Here is a 20601-nt window from a genome sequence, read left to right on the forward strand (position 1 = left end):
TGCCATAAAGACAAAAAGTTCTCACGTGTAGAAAGGAATTTAGGCAGGCAAGAAAATGGCCTTGCCGAAATCCTCCCCCCCTTCTAATTTGCTTAATTTTGTGGCTAGTCAAATACTTTCTGTGGCACACAACATGGTCAACATGAGGTCAACATGAGGTCAACATGAGCTACCAAAATGATTCTGAAGTGTGCCAGGCCTTGCTGTAAGGTTCTGCTTTTCTTTGTGTTCTTGAACGTAGCCCTGTTTCTTTGTGTTCTGGAATGTAGCCATGTCTTTAATTTTTGTTCACTGATTTCACCTGAGTCCGTTTCTCACCTGGTCTCATCAGCTCCCTATTTAGTTCAGTTCTTTCTGTTTGTATGGTTGTGAGGTATTTTTTTTATGACTGCCTACCTGTGTTTGACCAGTGCCTACCTGTGACCAGGATTCCTGCCTTCTGTGAAGGCTTAATATATGGAATGCCGTTTTGGTCTTAAAGCACGTGGTCAAAACACAATATTTTTAATRCTGCGTGTGTAAAGTAAGCAGGTGCTGGCGCTAAATTAACGTGTGCACGCGTCAAATAAGCATGCGCGAAATAAACGGCTGCAAGCGGTCCCGCTCACGTCAAATTAACGCCTWCAGCTGCTAAATATACACCTACACATGCTAACTTAACGCATTCTTTAATATGCTAATTTTACCAGCCAATTTCCCTAGCTCCTCCTTTCATTAAATCGGCGTACAGTCAGTTTGATGCAACAACTCCACAATTGAAGATGGCGAGAAGGAACTTCCATATCAGCTGCAAACAGACCCTAAATGGCTGCACTCGGCTTCTGCTCTCCGATAATCTGGACTTGATGCCTTCAGTGCACATTAACAAGGTTGATTATTTTTTTAATACTATTATTCTTAATCATAACAGTTGATTTGTGCTAGCTAACACAGAGGATGTATCTGTGTATGGCTAGCACTATGTTGGAGGCTCAGACACTGACAGCAGTGGCAAGTAATTAGGCCTTGTGTCGCTAATATTGTAAGTCTGATTAGCCAAGGGAGTATTTCATATTAACTAGTATATGTAGAATATATATTATTTTGTAATGAATGCTGGTATGTTAAATGCTGGATTGCTAAAATGAGTTACTAGTTTTGCTTGATAACGTTCCTTAGCCGCCCACCTCGCGCATACACAGTGAACGGCGCCGCTTGTATATTTTTATTTACAGCCTGCTAGTTACATAAGGTGACTTATTATGAATAGTACTGACGTCAAACATGTTTTTGAATTTTTAGGCAAAACACAACTGAAGGTCTAAAACTTCAGGCAGGCTACCTAGCCTTAGCTGCGCTAGCTTCGCGATTAGCATGAAACATTTGCAAGCTCACCTTGACCTAGGCAACCCTATAAAACGTTGCTATATATCTACAACAATATCAGCTTTCCAACAAACAGTATTACTTTTGATACCTTTGCAAATTGAATATTTCATGTAAGCCTATGATGTTAGATGAACAACTTCAGACATAAACCAGGAACGTTAACATTAGGACTATGGCACTGTTTGAACAGGAATTCCATGGTCTCTATTTTTAAAAAAACTGTCTTGCAGAATGGAAACCATGCAGAGGAGCCTTGAGTKGGCTAGGGGGAGGCTGATAAATGTTGGGTGTGGKTGGGTTTACGTTTTTTATTTAAATTTGTTCACTCTTTGCTCTCCTGCTGCCCATTCTATTCGTTATTGGTCAACATTTCTATTTGTCTTGGCTTTAAAATCCAATATTATAAAAATGTTAATTGGCCACAATTTGTGAAAGTTACTATAATTTAAGTGTTTTTGGAATGAGATGGGTGGGCTGTGTCATAATACATTTAAGTACCCTGAACACAGTGTATTATTGTTACAGCCAGTTCCAGGGCTTCTCGGACTTGGAGAGGAACTAGGGTGCACCTTGTTATGCCATCACTTAAGAGCAACTGAGGTTTCTGATGTCCTGTGCTTTCAGTGTGTCTCAGATGGCAGATATTCTAMATGTGTCCTGATCGACAGTCAAACGTTGTCTAAGGTCAGTTTGCTTGGGAGTAATGCTATAAACTACAGACTTTTGATGCATGGTTTCCAGTTTCTTACCAATCAAACAATTTAGTATGACTACAATCAAGACAGGACTTTAAAATGATTATGATATGTATTACCTCATCCCTGTCCATTGTTACTTTGTTTCCCAGACACTTCAATTTGTTACATGCACCAACCATTATATTCTGACATGTCGGCTGGGAACGACAAACGTGGAGCGGAGGCTGTTCGATCACAATTAAGGGCTCTGGGTGCAGAGACTCAGATTGAGGGACAGCATGCTTCGTGTTAACCCGAGGGCGGCTGCCCTTAGAGCCATGTCGCAGAGGCTGCATAGAAGGTCATACCGTGTTGCTGGACCAAACTCGTTATGGCACCTTCATGGAAACCACAAACTGATAAGGTAGATGTATCTTTGTGATACACAATTATCTATATCACTGGTGAGAAGTTGTACATTTGTTACGCACGCCTCTAAGAAGAGGGAACGCAACACCCTGCTACAACAACTCCCCGTGAAGTGAAAGAGGTATGGGACTGTAGGTGCGAGTAAGGATGACAAAAGGCAGAGAAGTTACCGTTTACTAGGAATTTATTCCTTCACATGGTAATATGGGGGAAAGGGACTGGATGGAACCAAAGCAAGGAAAGTAAATATCAAAGCCCCCTCTCCTACCTTACCTGCCTACCCACTACTTACCACCACCTGGTGCGCTAACCAAAATACAGGGGGTGGTCCACCCAGGTCTTACCTAGTGTGCCTAGACAGTGAATATACTACRGGTATATGTATKCCCGCGGGCCTCTTGCCTAAGCACTCCCTAGGTGCCTTCCCCCCTGGAAACAAATGAACCAGAATATTAAATAATTTCAAACAAACTGAGAAACACAGGACATTAAATAAGCTCTATCTGACTGAGCAATAAACTAACACAGAACATACCAAAGCTGTGCCCAGCAACAACTAATACAGTAAATAACCCACAGCCATCAGCCTCCTCTCTCAGCAATCATCTCTCTCCTGAACAACAGAACACTGGCTTTTATATAGCTTCAGAAGGAGTCTAATCGGATWCAGCTGTAACTTGATGAGGGGGCGGGGTCAGCTCCAATTAGCCATGGAGTCGACCAATCAGCTGCTTGGGGGATTTCAGGAAGCCACCCTGAAACACACACATAACAAACACAACACAGAAACTGGGGAACGGTAACAACATTGTAACATCTCAAATTGTTCATCACAATGTTCATCACAACTAACAGTTCATAAGCAATGGCCCTTGATACCATATGTCACTCATGTGGATAATAATTGTTTTTATGTGTTTCTGTACATGAAATTAACAAACATGCTTATATTGAGGACACGGAGGCAAAAACAGTTGGAGCAAAGTATTGTGCCAAGTGTGAACAACAGGAGAGTCTGTCCTCTTGACTCATCATATAAACGTGGTTATTTTTCCTAATTGAAGAGATATTTGTAATCACACATCTTCCGCTGCAGGAACAAACAGAAACAGAGAACAAACCTTGTTGTAGCCTTTAGAGGGCTAACGGAAGTACTTATAGTTGTGATCAGCGGAGACTGTTCTTAACATTGTTCCACATTTTGGATTAATGTAATATTTGGTCTGCTGCTTTGTTATATACTGGAGGAACCTGATGCAGATTTTAAGCGGTAAAGGGAGGATGGTGATGTTTGTATATTTAATGTGTCATATACTTTGTATCAACCAGTGAGTGTATTTTCTGATGTTAGGTGGAGGATAGTCATACATGGTGGCATTTGATGGGTACAAGCCGTCTCGCCCCTTGTTTCTCCGTGCTTTCCAGAGCAATCCGCAGCAGTACTGTATGGATTGCTTCCGTGATGCGTCTCCAGATTATGGCGTTCCCTCCAGATATTTAGGGCCATGAGGAGAATCACACTGTTCTGCTTGTCTATTGTATACATTATTGAAATTTATTACTTTTAAAAAATAAGCTACATGATCATTAAAATGCTCATTACCATACACATTCGACATATACATTCTGATAGTGAGTTGATGCTGCGGGCTAACATTTTTTCTGTAAAATCATTTTAGAACGCAATACATTGTTCTGCACATGCTTTAGATGCTTTCTCATGTTTTTGAAATGTATATAGCCTTAATAAATTACATTTAACTGGACTACTATCTACAGAAACCAAGGCTACACTTTGTGACAGCACCTATTTCTGTGCCCACCACCCCCCCCCCCCCATCACTATACCCACTTCCTGTGGCCTCCTCCACCATTCCCGAGGCTTATTGTCCACCTTCCCCACACTTTCTGTTGATTTGAGACCAAATGAGCAGTAAATCCCTGTAAATAATTCAATGTTTGTTAATTACAGATGGAATTGGAGATCTGAGCTTTGCTATTCTGAATGTCTTTTTTAGTGGTGACCTCCAAGCACTGGCTAAAGATGTTATGAGATGCCAACCAAGTTAACGTTATGATTGTGCAATGAGAGGCTTTAAGGAGAGCCCGCTTAGTCCGGAGGAAAAACATTAGACATTTGGTTTTTAGGGTGCTGACAGAAAAGGGCCGCTGAGGGTGGTCCCTCAAGAGGATTTCATCCGCTGCTAATGAGTGACATCCATTCCTTCTGACAATTATTTTGGGGACCTGCTTGGCAAAAATTGTCTTTCTGCCAACTCTCAAGGTGATTTACACTACACCAACAAAGACACATTTGTTTTATGGCCAATTATACACTGCTCAAAAAATTAAGACCACTAAATAACACATCCTAGATCTAATGAATGAATATTCTTATTTAAATACTTTTTCCTTACATAGTTGAATGTGCTGCACAACAAAATCACACAAAAATGATCATGAAATCAAATTTATCAACCCCAGGAGGTCGGATTTGGAGTCACGCTTCAAAATTAAAGTGGGAAAACCACAACTAACAGGCTGATTCCAACTTTGATGTAATGTCCTTAAACAAACAAGTCAAAATGAGGCTCAGTAGTGTGTGTGGCCTCCCGTGCCATGGTATGACCTCAGCCTACACGCCTGGCTGCTCCTGCTGAACCTGGTGGCCGGATGGGTCTCCTTGAGGGGATCTTCCTCCAGACCATGGACTAAAGCATCCGCCATACTCCTGGACAGTCATGTGGTGCACGTGGCGTTGGTGGATGGAGCGAAGACATGATGTCCCAGATGTGCTCAATTGGATTTCAGGTTCTGGGGAACGGGCGGGCCCAGTCCATACATCAATGCCTTCCTCTTGCAGGAACTGCTGACACACCTCCAGCCACATGAGGTCTAGACATTGTCTTGCATTAGAGAGGGAACCCAGGCCAACCCACCCAGCACTATGGTCTCACAAGGGGTTGAGATCTCATCTCGGTGACTAATGGCATTTAGGCATTGCCGAGCACAGTGGAGGGCTGTGCGGGCCCCCAAAAAATGCCACCCCCACACCATTGACTGACCCACGCCAAACCGGTCATGCTGGAGGATGTTGCAGGCAGCAGAATGTTTTCTCCCGCGTCCTTCCAGACTCTGTCACGTCTGATCACGTGCTCAGTAGTGAACCTGCGCTTCATTTCTGTGGAAGAGCACAGGCGCCAGTGGCGGAATTATGCCAATCTGGTGTTCTCTGGCAAATGCCAAACGTCCTGCACGGGTTGGGCTGTAAGCACAACCCCACTGTGGACGTTCGGGCCCTCATTACCACCTCATGAGTCTGATTTACTGGGACCGTTTGAGGCATACACATGCACATTTGTGGCCTGCATTGCGAGGGTCCAATTTTGCAGGCTCTGGCAGTGCTCCTCTTGCACAAAGGGCGGAGTCGGTTCCTGCTGCTGGTTGTTGCCCTCCTACGGCCTCCTCCCACGTCTCCTGATGTAACTGCCTGTCTCCTGGTAGCGCCTTCCGTGCTCTGGACACTACGCTGACAGACACAGCAAACCCTTGCCACAGCTCGATTGATGTTTGCCATCCTGGATGAGCTGCACTACCCTGAACCACTTGTGTGGTTGTAGACTCCCGTCTTCATGCTACACTAGAGTGAAAAGCACCGCCGCATTCAAAAAGGACCAAAACATCAGCCAGGAAAGCATAGGAACGAGAAGTGGTCTGTGGGTCACCACACTGCTAGAACCACTCCTTTATTGGGGTGTCTTGCTAATTGCCTATAATTTCCACTTTTGATCCTATTTCCATTTGCACAACAGCATGGAAATTATTGTCAATCAGTGATTGCTTCCTAAAGTGGACAGTTTGATTTCACAGAAGTGATGATTGACTTGGAGTACATTGTGGTTGTTTAAGTTTGTTCCCTTTTATTTTTTTTGGAGCAGTTGTATTGACTTGAGTTAAGACATTTTGATTTTTGTAATGGTAATGTGTCTTTATTTACTGTTTGTCTTCTGTTGTGATTAGCACTTTCTATCGATGGCGAAAAAAAAAAAAACTCTAACCAAACAACACAAAATACTACCAACAACACACGGCAACACAAAACGCACGATGACAACACTAGACAAAAACACACCAAGAAGGAAGCCGACAAAAAAACAAATGCATTGAGCCCTGCTCCCAAACAATACTGATCTCGCAGTACATGGGGTGTAGAGCAACATTTTTTCAGGGGCTATACAGGCAAGTGTGTGGCCTACAACCTCCTGTGCCAGAACTGAAAGAAATTGCGGAATATGACTTCAGAGAGAAGTTGGAGAAGGTAAGTAACTATACTGTGATGGATGTTATGTTACTGTTAATTTKCACTAAGTTTGGGAAAAAATTGTTATTGGTTCATTAATACTTTTCCACATGGATTTGGTTTCCTTTTGTTGGCAGTCAATCTTTTTTAAGGGTTGTGATAATCAGTTTATTGTTTTGCTAATTTGTCCCAAAACACTGTTCAATAAACAATCTAAGATCCAGTTAGCACAAACTGTTGACGAGGCACAGGAAAGCGGTCATGTTGGGTCCAGTGCAATACATTCGTACATTAGAGTGGGATGCCCTGGTGGAGTCAGCCACAAATTTTTACTTAGAAAGCAGGATACGGGATGCTCTTGAGCAGTGAGTTTCCATATATCTAATTAATCTCAAGTTCAGTTAAATTCTTCAGGGCAAATTCATTGACTTTTTTTTACTTTATAGATTCAAAGAGGGTCTGAAGTGTCTAGGTCTCCTGCCTTACATGAATAGACACTCAAGCCTCTTCAGAGAGGTTTTCATCTATGCTGAGAAACCTCTTTTGGCCAAAGACATAGCTTYTCTCTTCAAAGCAGAGTGCTCCCCACCTGGTACCAATCAAAGAGCAATAGAGAGACGAGTCATATGTTTCTGGAGGGACTGGCTTCTGGAGGTGGAAGGTTAGATGCAAAACCATGATCATTGAAGTAACACGGCCCACATCAATAAAATATCACCTCATCACACATTTTATAGCCTTATTCTTCCATGGGCCCCCTAAGAATTTAATAGATAAATGAAATCCCAAACTACTTTCACTTAGAGTATTGTGTTCTCCAATAAGTGTTACTTATGGACTTTAATGTCCCCCCCCTTTCCTTTTTTCAGAGGGGAACACATACCCTTTAACCATGGAGAAGGTTTTCATTTTCACTTCGGGGGCTTCAGCATTCCTAGGCTGGTATTGCCAGTGGAGCCACAGCTACAGTTCTCTCTGCTACCGCACGGCAAGCGTTACCGTAGCGCCAAGTCTAGGTCCAAGAGGCTTCTAATCAGATTCTATCCCCAAGCCATAAGACTACTGAACATCTAATCAAATGGCTGCCCAGACTATTTGCTGCTACTCTATCTATGCATTGTCACTTTAATATCTCTACCTACATGTATATATTAACTCGACTAACTGGTGCCCCCGCACATTCTCTGTACCGGTATCCCCTGTATATAGCCTCGCTATTGTTATTTTACTGATGCTCTTTAATGATTTTCTTTTCTGTAGTTTTTTTAAAAACTGCATTGTTGGTTAAGCATTTCACTGTAAGGTCTACTATACCTGTTGTGTTTGGCACATGTGACAAATACGATTTAATTTAAGGGGAATTATCCAAAATGTTTATTGCATGACTACCTAGTAAGTCAGGAATACAGCAGCCAATGTTAATTGGTGATATGTCACAAAATAATTGATATTATGAAAGTTTCATACAAGATTGTCCATCAGCAAAAAAAAGTTGTGTAGTGAAAGTTTAAAAAAACATTACAACCTTCCAGAATCAAATGGACACAGTAATACATAATGCAGCTTTAATATTTAAATAAATGTATGATTTCATAGAGTAGGTAAACTGAGCATGATGCAAAGTAGTTAAGTCATGTATGTCAAGGGACTATGTTACAATATGTGCAATGTTACCATAAATAAATCTTACAGTAAATATGGACATWTTGTTTACATGTGTTATGGAAATAAAAGCAGACACTGTAGTTGGTACATAGGTCGTGGTGCAGCAAGTTTGAGGGTAGTGGAGAAGCACAAGTGGGACTTTGAGTGAAGTAACTGAGGGCAGAAAAGGATATCAGGGTGCCCATGAACTTGAAGCTGCTGATCATCTCCATGTCGATGTACAGTAGATGAGAGAATGGTCAAGTATCACCATCTACTATGTTTTGCTTAAGCTAAGACTGTTGTCCTATCACCATTATGTCAGGTCCCACAGCTCCTTCATTTACTCATGATCAGGTGTACCATGGTAGTGTCGKGTCCATTCTGGGGATACACATTCTTGTGATAATGTAAAAAATCTAATTTGTTACTACAGGATTTACACTCAGAGMCCTGAGTCTGCTAACCAGTTTGTGGGTCRGGATGGGGATGAAAGCAGAGCWATAAAAGAAAATGCACGCTGACGTATGTAAAATTGACATTTGTTGGGACAATAGGCAAACTGGAGTTGTTACATTTTTGCTACTATGTGCTACACGATATCTATTGTTCCAGTTTCTTAAATCGATATTGACTGGGCTGCAGTGGAGATGGTATATGCTTCGATATCATGGGGACCTAACTTCTAATGTCCTTTCCTGGTACACCTACACAGACACTGCAGTCAAAAATGCCAACCAGCGGCTCTTTGTCCTACGGTGGCTGAAGACATTTTGCCTGATGTCAAACATTAACGAGAGTTTCGGATTGAAGTGTCTGGAAAAAATGTAAACAGAACCATAAGAGCAGATTRCTTTTTTTGTCATCTTTACTGGCAGTTTAAAAATGTCTAATTGTAGTCCCTTTCAATTGATTCATTAACTCCAAGAACCATAGATTGTTTGTAGTTCATAACATTAACACAACTGACAAATGTTGATTGACTGTAAATTGGGATACATGTTTTAATAACATTGGATATTTGATTGTGCTTAATGTTGCATACCTTGTYGTGTTGTGCATGCTAACCAGGTGAGAATCACCAGAATTAATTGATACTTAAAGCAGCAGAGAAGACCTGATTCTTCATCAGCCTTGCCCACTCCAAGCTCCTCTTCATGGTTCCCTTCTGCAAGACACAATTGTGTGAAAATTAAGCGGAAGGAATGGGAACCCTATTCCTTTGAAGCAGTACTGGGTATATGCCTGAAGTTATTTTACCCTAATAAGCTTCGATGGAATATAAATATTCAAAAAACGAAGTGAACGTGCACATTAAAGTCTACTCTGTTCGAAAGCTGACATGTAGATGTTAGCGAGGGTTTTACAAGGTTGTCACTAGCCAAATTTGCTTTATGTGAGCTTTACAGTGTCTTCATGCTAATCGCGAGCTAGCGTGGCTACCACTAGCTTTGAACTGACAGCCAGTCAGGCTGAAGAAGTTGCCTACCTTTTAGCTGTTGTTTTGCTTAAATAYAAGGTTTTGGGCTAAAAACGTAGCTCAAAAACATGTCCTGCTTCAGTACTAGCCAATAAGTCACATTTAGGTAGCTTGTCTTCCTTTTAGTCAATGATAAAGCAAAATAAAGACAATAGTCCAAAAATCGAKAACTACCAGGATGTTGAGCATCTCCGTTGTCTAATCTATGTATGCCTGGCCCTGCATTCAAGCAACAATCTTGCTAGTATGTAATTTGCCTTGATAGTATTAACATAGTCMAATGTGTTTCCGTGGCTGTTATAGTTKACATGTTTTTTTCAGCAGGGCTTTTAATAAAACACATGACGGTTCCGTTCACTGCCGCTAGCAGTATGGCCAGGCAGTTTGAGGCTAACTATAATGATATAATATGGCTGGGGTTCGAGACTACCGATGTTAGCTAAATTAGCTAGCAAATATCTGATTTAGCTTATGCTAAGCACTGCTGATCCTGGTGCTAGATTAATGTTTGCTGCATTTTATAGCCAGTGATGAGAAACMGATCCTTCCACTGTAAACTAGCTGATAAACTTTATAATTCAGTAACAACAAGACAAAACTGTTACCATGTAAAGGTTCATACTCTGCTTGCAATGCAGTGGAAAAGGAAGTTCCTTCAACTGTGAAATCTGGTTGAAAGGAGGAGCTAGGGAAATTGGCTAGTAAAATTAGCATATTAAAGAACGAGTTAAATGAGTGTGTGTAGGTGTATATTTAGCAGCTGTAGGTGTTAATTTGACGTGTGCAGGACCGTTTATTTAGCACATGTTGGACTGCCTGCAAGCACATTTGCATGCGCTTATTTGATGCCTGCACTTGTTTACTTTACACACGTAGCATTAAAAAGATWGAGTATTGACCACGTGCTTTAAGACTCAAACGGAGTGTGAATCTACACCTTTTTCTCCCCGAGTATTCAWTACACTTGCAGTCCCAAGATAGAAGGGGGGGAATTTCGGCAGGCAAGAAGATGGCCTTGCCACCCCCCCTCTAATTTCCTTAATTTTGTGGCCAGAGTCAAATACTTTCTGTGGCACATTTCAGAGTCAAATACTTTCTATATAACAAACTTCACGTCAGGATAGGCAACCGAAATGAATAATTAATGTGTGTTATATTAAACAGAGGGAGTAAAATTTAGGCAAGCAATAAACATGTCAGAACAACTACTTGTCGAATAAGACATGGGAGAGATGATGAATTTTGGCAAAGAGATGTATTTATAGACTAATACACTTGAAACAAATAGAGGGGGGGGGGGTTCGGCACAACACCTGATCACTGGTTGCTGTGGAAAAAGAGGTCAAAGGTGGTGTGTGTAACCAGTGTGAAATGCTAGCTAGTAAGCGGTGCGCTTCAATCGTGATTTCACTCGCTCTGAGACCTTGAAGTASTTTCCCTGGCTCTGCAATGGCCGTGGCTTTTGTGGAGCGATGGGTAACAATGCTTCGAGGGTGACTGTTGTCGATGTCTGCAGAGGGTTCCTGGTTCTAAACCTAGGTTGGGGCGAGGAGAGGGACAGCAGTAATACTGTTACAAAGTCTGATCCCATATCCTACACCTCCACTCTACCTTTTGCATGCCTATCCTGGGGAAACGGTTAGAGGCCTCTGGAATACTTGTCTCCTTACTGCTCATTGTCTGTGCAACATGAGACAGCGGATGGATTATAATCACTTTGACATATCCTTCACATTTAGTGATGCTATCACATTGGCCAGCTAATTCAACTATGTGCAAACCTTTATGGCAGTCATTTTACTTAAGGCCCTTGGAAATGACCTGCATATCTGCAGTTATAAAAAAAAWTCTAATGCAATATATTGATTTACAAATCAGAAGGTGTTTGTTTGGATAGTGAATTGCATTTGTGGATTGGTGATTTACATTTGTGAATACATTTAGCATAATATTGATCCCATAGCCGACACTGRCAGGTAAACGTTTGACAAGCCAACCGGTGTGTCTGAGCCTTAAGATTTAGCAGAGAGGATATTTTCCCTTATTGTAAGATAAGATCAGGGATGCTATCAGTCTCCAGTGTAAGATAATAGCGATTCAGAACATGTGCTGGTCAGATTCAGCTTCTGGTGAGGTTACCAATATGTTCTACAGAGAAAACCTAACTGTTATGTGTTGACTGGCAGATATGTTCAGGATAGGTGTTGGCCAAACGTGTAGCTCCTTATTGCTTGCTAGTGAGCAGGTTTTTCAACCCCAGATTTCATTTATGACAACCCTGCTATGTCCCCTGAGACTCCAGCATGGTGCCTGACTGTGCCCCTCCACCACGGCCGGTCATCACCTCTGGTGAGAGGAACAACAGCTTGTTTTAAATGAGAAAGGCTCCCTCATTGTGTCAGATGGCTCTTCCCCAGGGCAAAGTCCTCTGCTCTTTGGCATGTCACATGGTTTAAGCCTGTCCAAGCACGATATTCATTGGCTGAAGCCGGGTGCTCAATCTATATTATCTTGTATGCCACATCTCACCTCCATTGGCTCAACAAACTCATTGCCATACCAATGCAATATAATAAAACCCATTGCTTCAACCTTGACCCAGCTCCAACAATATTGCACCACCCATAATAATAGAAACTGACAGCCATGCCTATAATGTAGTTGACTCATTGTGGGATTGATTATATTTAGGTATATATTTAAGTATTGCCTTTGAGATACATATTATAAATCATAACGATGTACTTAGAATAACGTTAACATACCTCACATCACTATATGACTATAACTGAGCTCTTGTGTTTTAATCCCATAGCTATGTGTGTCATTATAATCATATTTACACTAACATACTCCTGGAAGGGACTCACAGCAGGATGCAGCCCTCTCTGTGGACTTTCCCCCACCCTCCTTCACCCTCCACTATCCTGGGATAAATKTGCATTCAAAATGGCACCCTATTCCCTACATAGCGCACTACTTTTGACCAGGTTCTATAGGGCTCTAGTCAAAAGTAGTGCACTATKTAGGGTATCGGGTGTCATTTGGGACGTAAACCAACTGTTATTGACAGTCAGCAACTTCAAAGAAATGTTCCTGTTCTGGACAGAAAAGCAAAGTCACTCGATGGAATGCAGAGTGAATCCAAGAGGTTAAGAAGAATCCCATGCACACTCACCCACGTAAAGTAATGACATTTCACAGTACAGTAGTGTGTGGTAATTGGATATGGTTTTCAAGTCCTCCTAAGGGGCATGTCATGTTTTGTCGTATCTCTATTCGGTGGAAGAATACAGTGCATTCTTGGCATTTCTGTGGGATCTTATTGTTAGCCACCATGGGACATACAGTACTTAATCTGGGCATGCATGATCAAATTATAATAGCTTGCAAGTATTATCTGACTAATAAACACACATTGATATCATAATATTCAATAAGATCCCATTTTCATTCCAGGCTCGATGCATCTTTCATGAGAACATCCTTTGGGATTACTGKATTGGCTTCTTTGTTACCCTCTGCAGCAATGGGTGAAATTGTTGCACCATAGCACAGCATGGCCCATATCTTAGTCACACAGCATACATTCAATAGCAGTGCATCTCTGGCCATTTACCAGGATACCAAACACACTCTGAGTGTGTGTGCCTGCTGTTCTGACAGTGGTAAATGACTGCAGCAGGTTGGGGTGGAGGCTGTGCGGCAGGATGAATTAGGTGGGAGGGGGGGTGCACTTGGAAGGAACAGGGAGAATATGCCAAAAAATGTAAGCTTCTGTTTCCAGGGCAACAAGGATCTGCAGATCACAGTTCTGTAGGCTTGTCAGTTGTGCAGACAGAACCCAGAAATATGTCTAGTAGTGCACCACTAACATGAAACGGCATTCAGGTTTCACTCCGCTCTAGGAACAATTACGACAGGATCACTCCGTTTTGGAGCTTTGGTCCTTTATACACTGTATTCCTTTCATTATCATCATTATATACAAGTCATATTTTATCAGTAGACTCCATTTGAACTAAGATGGTCTTCATCTGTGGAAAATAGACTGCATGTACTGAATGATGCCACAAAAAAATATCAGGAATTTAAAGGCTGGACCTTCAATTAGGTAAGCATTTAACTCGGAAAAACAATGTGGACAGATTAGTTTCCTGGAGACATATTTGCTCTATTGGAGCAAGGTGTACATTTATTTTTATTTATTTTTAAACCTGAAAAAGCTTTCCTAAACATGTATTTTTCGTACTCTGTGTGATCATCTATAAGCCATCCTTTTGAGCTCCTTGTATCCAGTGTGATCAGCTGACCGGTTTTCCTGGTGTGAGAGAGCGAACATGCTGAATAGATGCCCTCATGCACTTTGGCTAAAGAATGCTACACTTGGCACTAAACCGTGAGGGCTCATCAAGGCCAGATCAATTGTTCATCTCTCTACAGCCTATCCCCAAGGCTCAGCACAACTACGGGTTAACTCTSATGGTATGCTGTGACAGTCACAGGCGAGGAGACCTAGAAGCCCTCGAGGGGAGAACTACAAAAATGTTACATTCCACAGACTAGAATGTAGGTCTACTTGTTATCAATTGTAAAAGACTACAAGTTGTCCCAAAAATGTTTGTGCATGACTGCCCACATTTAGTTTCTTTAATCTTTTAACAGTGTTAGAATTAGCTGCAAACAGATCCATTATAATGTAATTAACATTTTCATAGTCATAAGCAATTGATAAGGAACTTATTATGTATTGTTTCTTTAAGACTCCCTTTCAAGGAAACTATTGTTTGGCAGCATATTATTATGAACTTATCTCCATGTGCTGGTATGTTCCTCTAAAAACAGAAACAAACTGTATTTCCATAAGCTCACTTGCATGCTGATTCATGATGAGAAGAGCACCACATTATTACCTCACGGGCTTAGATCGTTTACGGTGGTAGCAGTGAATCACACAGTAATTACACCTATTGTTGCTCCAGACTTTGCTGAAATAATGAGTCCTCCAAATCTCAAGAGGGACTACTGTAAAGATAGGGATTTACAGAGCAGGACAACACATATTTATCAAAGTCATATAGACCTTGAATGAACGTATGGGGATAGCAGCTATGACAAAAAAAATCCTATGCTATGACTAATCATGTGCAAAAYATCTCTATGCAGAGGGACTCCTGTGGTCTGCTTTAGATCCTTTTTTTGTATATAGACTGATAAGCAGACAACTTGCTGTCAGCTCATGTCAACAGGAGTCATTGCAACATATGTTCTGGGTACATTACATTTATACTACAGTACAAAAACAGKGTATGACACTATAATCTGAAGTTGGAAGAGGTTGATTCTCTTTGACCGACTACCACTTATATTTCAGCCCATATGGCAAATATATMATTTAGCAGACAGACACTCTTATTCAGAATGACTCAGGACCTTATTGTCAGAAATAAATTCTGAATCTGATGCAGTTCTAAAATAATTAATTGACTGCTCTCCATTTCCATCTGTAAAATTACAATTCAGGTAGATGACAACTATTATTTCATTAATTATTATTAATGATTATGATTGATGATTAATTAATTATAATACATTAGATAATGTATTATTGTTATTAATATTGTTATACATACTTATCAATTACAACTAGTCTGATTATTTAGGCTGTAATACACACAGCCTGAAACTAATGCCTGCAAAATCTTGTAAATGTTACTTACGAGCAAGAATATTGAATACAATTACATTTAAACTTACTATACCGGTTTGTCCTTCATCTGCTCGAAATTTAAGACAAAGTATGCACAAGAAAGTATTGTTTACCTGACTTTTCAGAGAGCAGTACAGTTCTGCACCTAGGTAAAATTAGTTTTATATTGGATATTCAGTTTTGTCTCATGAATAGCTATTGAACCAAGGATGCCATGATAATTGTATATTCTGAATCGGGAGGATGGGGAACAGTCAACCCGTTTTCTTTGGTGAATTTTTCATTTTCTAAAATGTTTTATTCGGATTTCAATTTTCAGAAAAATCTAAAATTYCCACAAAAACAGTGTTGATTGTTCTTCATTCAGAATATAAAATGTTCAATGTCATGGCATGCTTGGTTCAACAGTATTGATGAGAACTGAATATCCAACATTAGACTAAAATATTTTTTTTTAATCAGAAGAAACAATACTTTCCTATGGATATTTTGTCCCCAAAAAATCGAGCAGTTGAAGCAACAGAGTTTAAATGTAATTTCATTATACATTATGGCTTGTAAAAGTACATAGTTTACATTTACACGATTTTGGAAGCATTCGTTTAGGCTTTCTATACAAATGATTTACCTGTGTACTACAGCCTGATTAATCAGACTATATTACAGTGTGGTCATAGAAGTCCTTGATCTCATGCATAAATTACACCAGCCCATTGTGCAACAGAAGGAAGCAGCTTGTTAGCTAGCTAGCTGGCTGAACTGTGGTGGCTAGAATTCGCACTGTAACGTTAGTAGAGAACAGAGCCAAGGAAAGTGCAGCCCTTCAATACAGCAGGCAAGCAGACCAGGCTGCCCTCAGTTTTCAGGCCAGTTAGCGACATTATTGAGAGGGTAGGGCAGGGTTATCCAACAAAGTAGAACGCGTGGGTGACGGACAATGCKACACTGTTTTAAAATGAATTGAATTAAAGCTGTACTTTATTGAAATAGCACTGATGGTGCCGAGCGCTGCGGAGGGTAGCTAGTTAACGTTAGCTGGTTAAGTAACGTTAGCCTAAACAAGTTTCCTAGATAGACGAGCCTGGACAACCTTTCGACATTTAACGTGAGTTAGTTACAGTAGCAACTTGTCCTAAAAGCTAACGTTAGATAGCTAGCTACGTTATTTTGTCAGTACAATTTATCTTAGTGAAACCGGGTCCCAAGCATCCAGAAAACGGGTTTGCGCATTACTGCCGCGGAGCTCAGACTGCAGCCACGCAGACCAACCCCGGGCAGTTGAAGTTGCAAGGTAAGTCAGCACCAGCAGCCACTTCACTCCATTGTCACTTAAAGCTAACGTTAGCTAGCATGTAGCTTAACAGCGAGCAGGCTAACCCATCATCTAGTTAGTTAGCTATAAAACCTATAGCTAGTGGTAGCACTGTACTGCCACATCATTGACTTTTGCCAACTAACGAGCTACATTTTGGTACAGGATATTTGTTACATCAGAGTTGTTTACTAACTAGCAGAGCACAGAACTAGCTTGTTAGCCACAAATGGCCCAAGCCATTATTCGCATGTTAGTCAATCGTTTCGTCATATAAATAGGAAAGTAAGGTTAACGTAAGTAGGCTACGTAGTTACGATTTTGTCTTGGCATTGAACTACTGTCTCGTAAAATATCCAAATTCGTCTAAGTGTTAGCTAATGTTAGCTGGCTAGCAACCATTTCGTAAACACTGTCACACTGACAGTTGCCTTTATTTATACCGCATTCAAAATGTCTTCAATTTATATTTTTCCCAATCATTGTGGTTTAAATATAACGTAACTGTACCACTACAATATGAATAAGATAACGATAGTAGTGTTTGTTTACGAATGGGGGGCGACATTGGTCAGCTTTGCTAACGTTAGCGAATTTTTGTTGTCTTCATCGTTCGTTCAGATGAGAAGTAGCTAGTGATGTGCAGTTCGCGCAAGATTCGTTTTTTTTTAGTCATGATTCCGAGTGACTCGGTTCATTTTTGTCGTTCGTTTGACCTGCTGGAGACGTATTGCGAACATCAACTGTCTATTTGCATGTTTAGAACGGATCAGTGATCGCATGGTGCAACAATGAATGCAATTCATTTATTGAATGGTATGATGGACACCGCTTTGTAGAACCAACACATACACACAGCCTCTGTTCAACGAACTCGAGAACGAATCGTTTGGGTGCTGCAGTTTGCGAACGATAGGCTATTGTGCGAATCACTCACGGCAGTCAAGCGATGCATTCCACCAAGTGTCGTTCACAATCTAGTCCGGTTGCGGCCACCACAAATACACCTCGTTTCAACTGTATCAAAAAGGATCTCATTTGTATGCCTAGCAAACAACACATGTAGATTGTTTAAAGCACACTTACAAGTCTGTCACAGATGACMGCTCCAATAAACCCCTTATGGYGAAGGACATGTGAACGAGAGGCTTGTGGAATTATGACTTGAGTTTTCAGTGGCATCAGTTCATCTAAACCTAGGGTGTAGAAATACACCCACCAGTTGAAGCTAATTTACTGTACTTCCACACACATTTTTAACTCTAAAAGGCTATTTGGAGAACCGCAAAAAAATAAAAATGTTCCTCCCAATACATTATCACCACTATATTAGGTTTAAAGGTCTGTGGAATGGTGTGTACAATGTACTACTCAACCTCATAATACATAGGCTACATTGACTAATTTAGCCTACTTGTGGAACAGCGCAACATGAAATAGATGCATATTACACGCTATCAAATACAAACATCAATGTGAAAGTAACCTGAGCATAAAACAGCTGACTGCGAATTCAAACTATGTCAGATAGACCCTACACATGCATTGAAATAAAAGGCATACGTCAAAGGAATTACTTAGGCCTGCAATCRACAAGGACGCATAAAGACAAACAAACTCGACCAAGGAATTAAGAAAAATCTACACATTAAGGCCGCACCTGTGATTCAGCACCACTAAATGGAAAGTGCCTTGATACAGGTAGGCATAGTGGAGCACTGTGGGGTGTGGCTGAATGGACAGCGTCTCTGTCTAGTAGCCAGCTAGAAGTAGGTAATGCAGTTTGTGGGCAGTTAGGCATTTTCTGGGCACAGTTGAATAGCCCACAATGCTTATGTTAAAATCATAACTGGCACTCAGATTTTATTAAATTGTAAATTGTCACTCATATGACAAAGGTTGCAGACCCCCTGCTATAGGCTATATATTTAATTAAATACAATTTTATTGRAATTGGGTGCTGTAGGTGTCCTGGAGGGTGGACAGTGTGCCCCAGTAATGTGTTGGGGAGACCCCCCTCTGGAGAGCCCTGCGGTTGTGGGCGGTGMAGTTGCCATACCAGGCGGTGATGCTCTCAATGGTGCATCTGTAAAAGTTTGTGAGGGTCTTAGGGGCCAAGCTGAATTTCTTCAGCCACCTGAGATTGAAGAGGCGCTATTGCGCCGCCTTCACCACACTGTCTGTGTGGGTGGACCATTTCAGATTKTCAGTGATGTGTATGCCAAGGAACTTGAAGCTTCTCACTGCGGACCCATCGATGTGGATGGGGACATGCTCCCTCTGCTCTCTCCTGAAGTCCATGATCAGCTTGTTCATTTTGTTGACGTTGAGGCACCACTCTGCCAGGGCCTTCACCTCCTCCCTGTAGGCTGTCTCGTCATTGTTGGTAATAAGGCCTACTATTGCTGTGTAGTCTGCAAACTTGATGATCGAGTTGGAGTTGTGCGTGGCCACCCAGTCATGGGTGAACAGGGAGTACAGGAGAGCGCTGAGCATGCACACTTCTGGGGCCCCTGCGTTGAGGATCAGTGTATTAGAGGTGTTGTTGGGGGCGGCCTGTCGGGAAGTCCAGGACCCAGTTGCACAGGTTGGGGTTCAGACCAAGGGCCACGAGCTAGGAGGGTACTATGGTGTTGAAGGCTGAGCTGTAGTCAATGAACAGCGATCTTACATAGGTATTCCTCTTGTCCAGATGCAGTGAGCAGTGTGATGGCGATTGCATTGTCTGTGGATCTATTGGGGATGTATGCAAATTGATATGTGTCTAGGGTGTCAGGTAAGGTGGAGGTGATATGATCCTTAACCAGCCTCTCAAAGCACTTCATAATGACAGAAGTGAGTACTACAGGGCAATAGTCATTTAGTTCAGTTACCTTTGCTTTTTTGGGTATAGGAAAAATGATGGACATGTTGGAGCAAGTGAGGACGTCAGCCACGGAGAACGAGCACCCACAGTCCTCGGGAGAGGGCTGCATCGGCCATGCCGATTAATCGGTCAACMTCTAGTTGTAATATGGCAAATCTGGCAAATCTTTCTGGATTGGCTTCCCCGGTGATGTTATCCATGTACCACTACTGTGTTCAGTACAAAAACGCTTTGGCATGTTGGAGATAGAAATGCCAGGAATATAACTGACACGATTCCTTAGAATCAGGGGCATGTTTATTATACATAATACATTTCTGTTTGAACGTTGGCAAATGTTGTCTCTCCTCCTGCTGGACTTGGCCCTGGTAATCGCTTGTCCCTACCTATGTGAAGCTAGCCAAAATAATGATTATCCACTATCCTCAATGGTTTTACTCATGTGCATGTGTGTCTTTTTCAAGTTTTATGTGTGCATGTTTKTAAAATGGTTAAATTAATAAACTAAACTACTATGTGTATTGAACATTGAGAGCTAGTGTGGCTAATTTCAGTGGTTTGAGAGTCCTGCAGTAAGAGCAAATACGCTAATATTTGTGTAAACTCTACATGGCTGTGTTTAGTGGATGTCACTGAGCAGGCCGATACCCAATTTCATGGGTGCACAATACATAGGTTAGAGTGTGCCCCCAATGCAAAATTATTCTGTTTATTGTCAAACAAATTAATAATTGTATTTCATTTTAAAATATGTAACAACATTTTCCAACCTTGTTTATCATTATCTAGTCCAAATACGACATGATTTCATTTTG

The 20601-nt window shown here is 41.3% G+C and overlaps 1 protein-coding gene and 1 long non-coding RNA gene across 4 annotated transcripts in view; both read left to right on the forward strand.

Moving 5' to 3' along the window:
• Positions 1 to 719: 719 nt before the first annotated feature.
• LOC111973864 (uncharacterized) lies at positions 720 to 3282 on the forward strand. Its single transcript, XR_002878648.3, has 3 exons — positions 720 to 869; positions 1894 to 2052; positions 2216 to 3282. It is a non-coding gene; the product is annotated as an uncharacterized lncRNA (long non-coding RNA).
• A 13047-nt stretch (positions 3283 to 16329) lies between these two features.
• Positions 16330 to 20601, forward strand: part of LOC111974508 (zinc finger MIZ domain-containing protein 2) — a 63515-nt gene continuing 59243 nt past the window's right edge. Inside the window, exon 1 of one of the 3 annotated variants that reach the window (XM_024002238.2) lies at positions 16330 to 16899. The gene's annotated coding sequence lies outside the window, so the exon portion shown is untranslated. Of the gene's footprint in view, positions 16900 to 18297; positions 18622 to 20601 lie in introns of those variants that run through there. The other 2 variants (XM_024002236.2, XM_070447162.1) reach the window with 2 other exon arrangements.

The sequence above is a fragment of the Salvelinus sp. IW2-2015 genome, linkage group LG15, assembly GCF_002910315.2.
Source record: "Salvelinus sp. IW2-2015 linkage group LG15, ASM291031v2, whole genome shotgun sequence".
NCBI lineage: Eukaryota > Metazoa > Chordata > Actinopteri > Salmoniformes > Salmonidae > Salvelinus > Salvelinus sp. IW2-2015.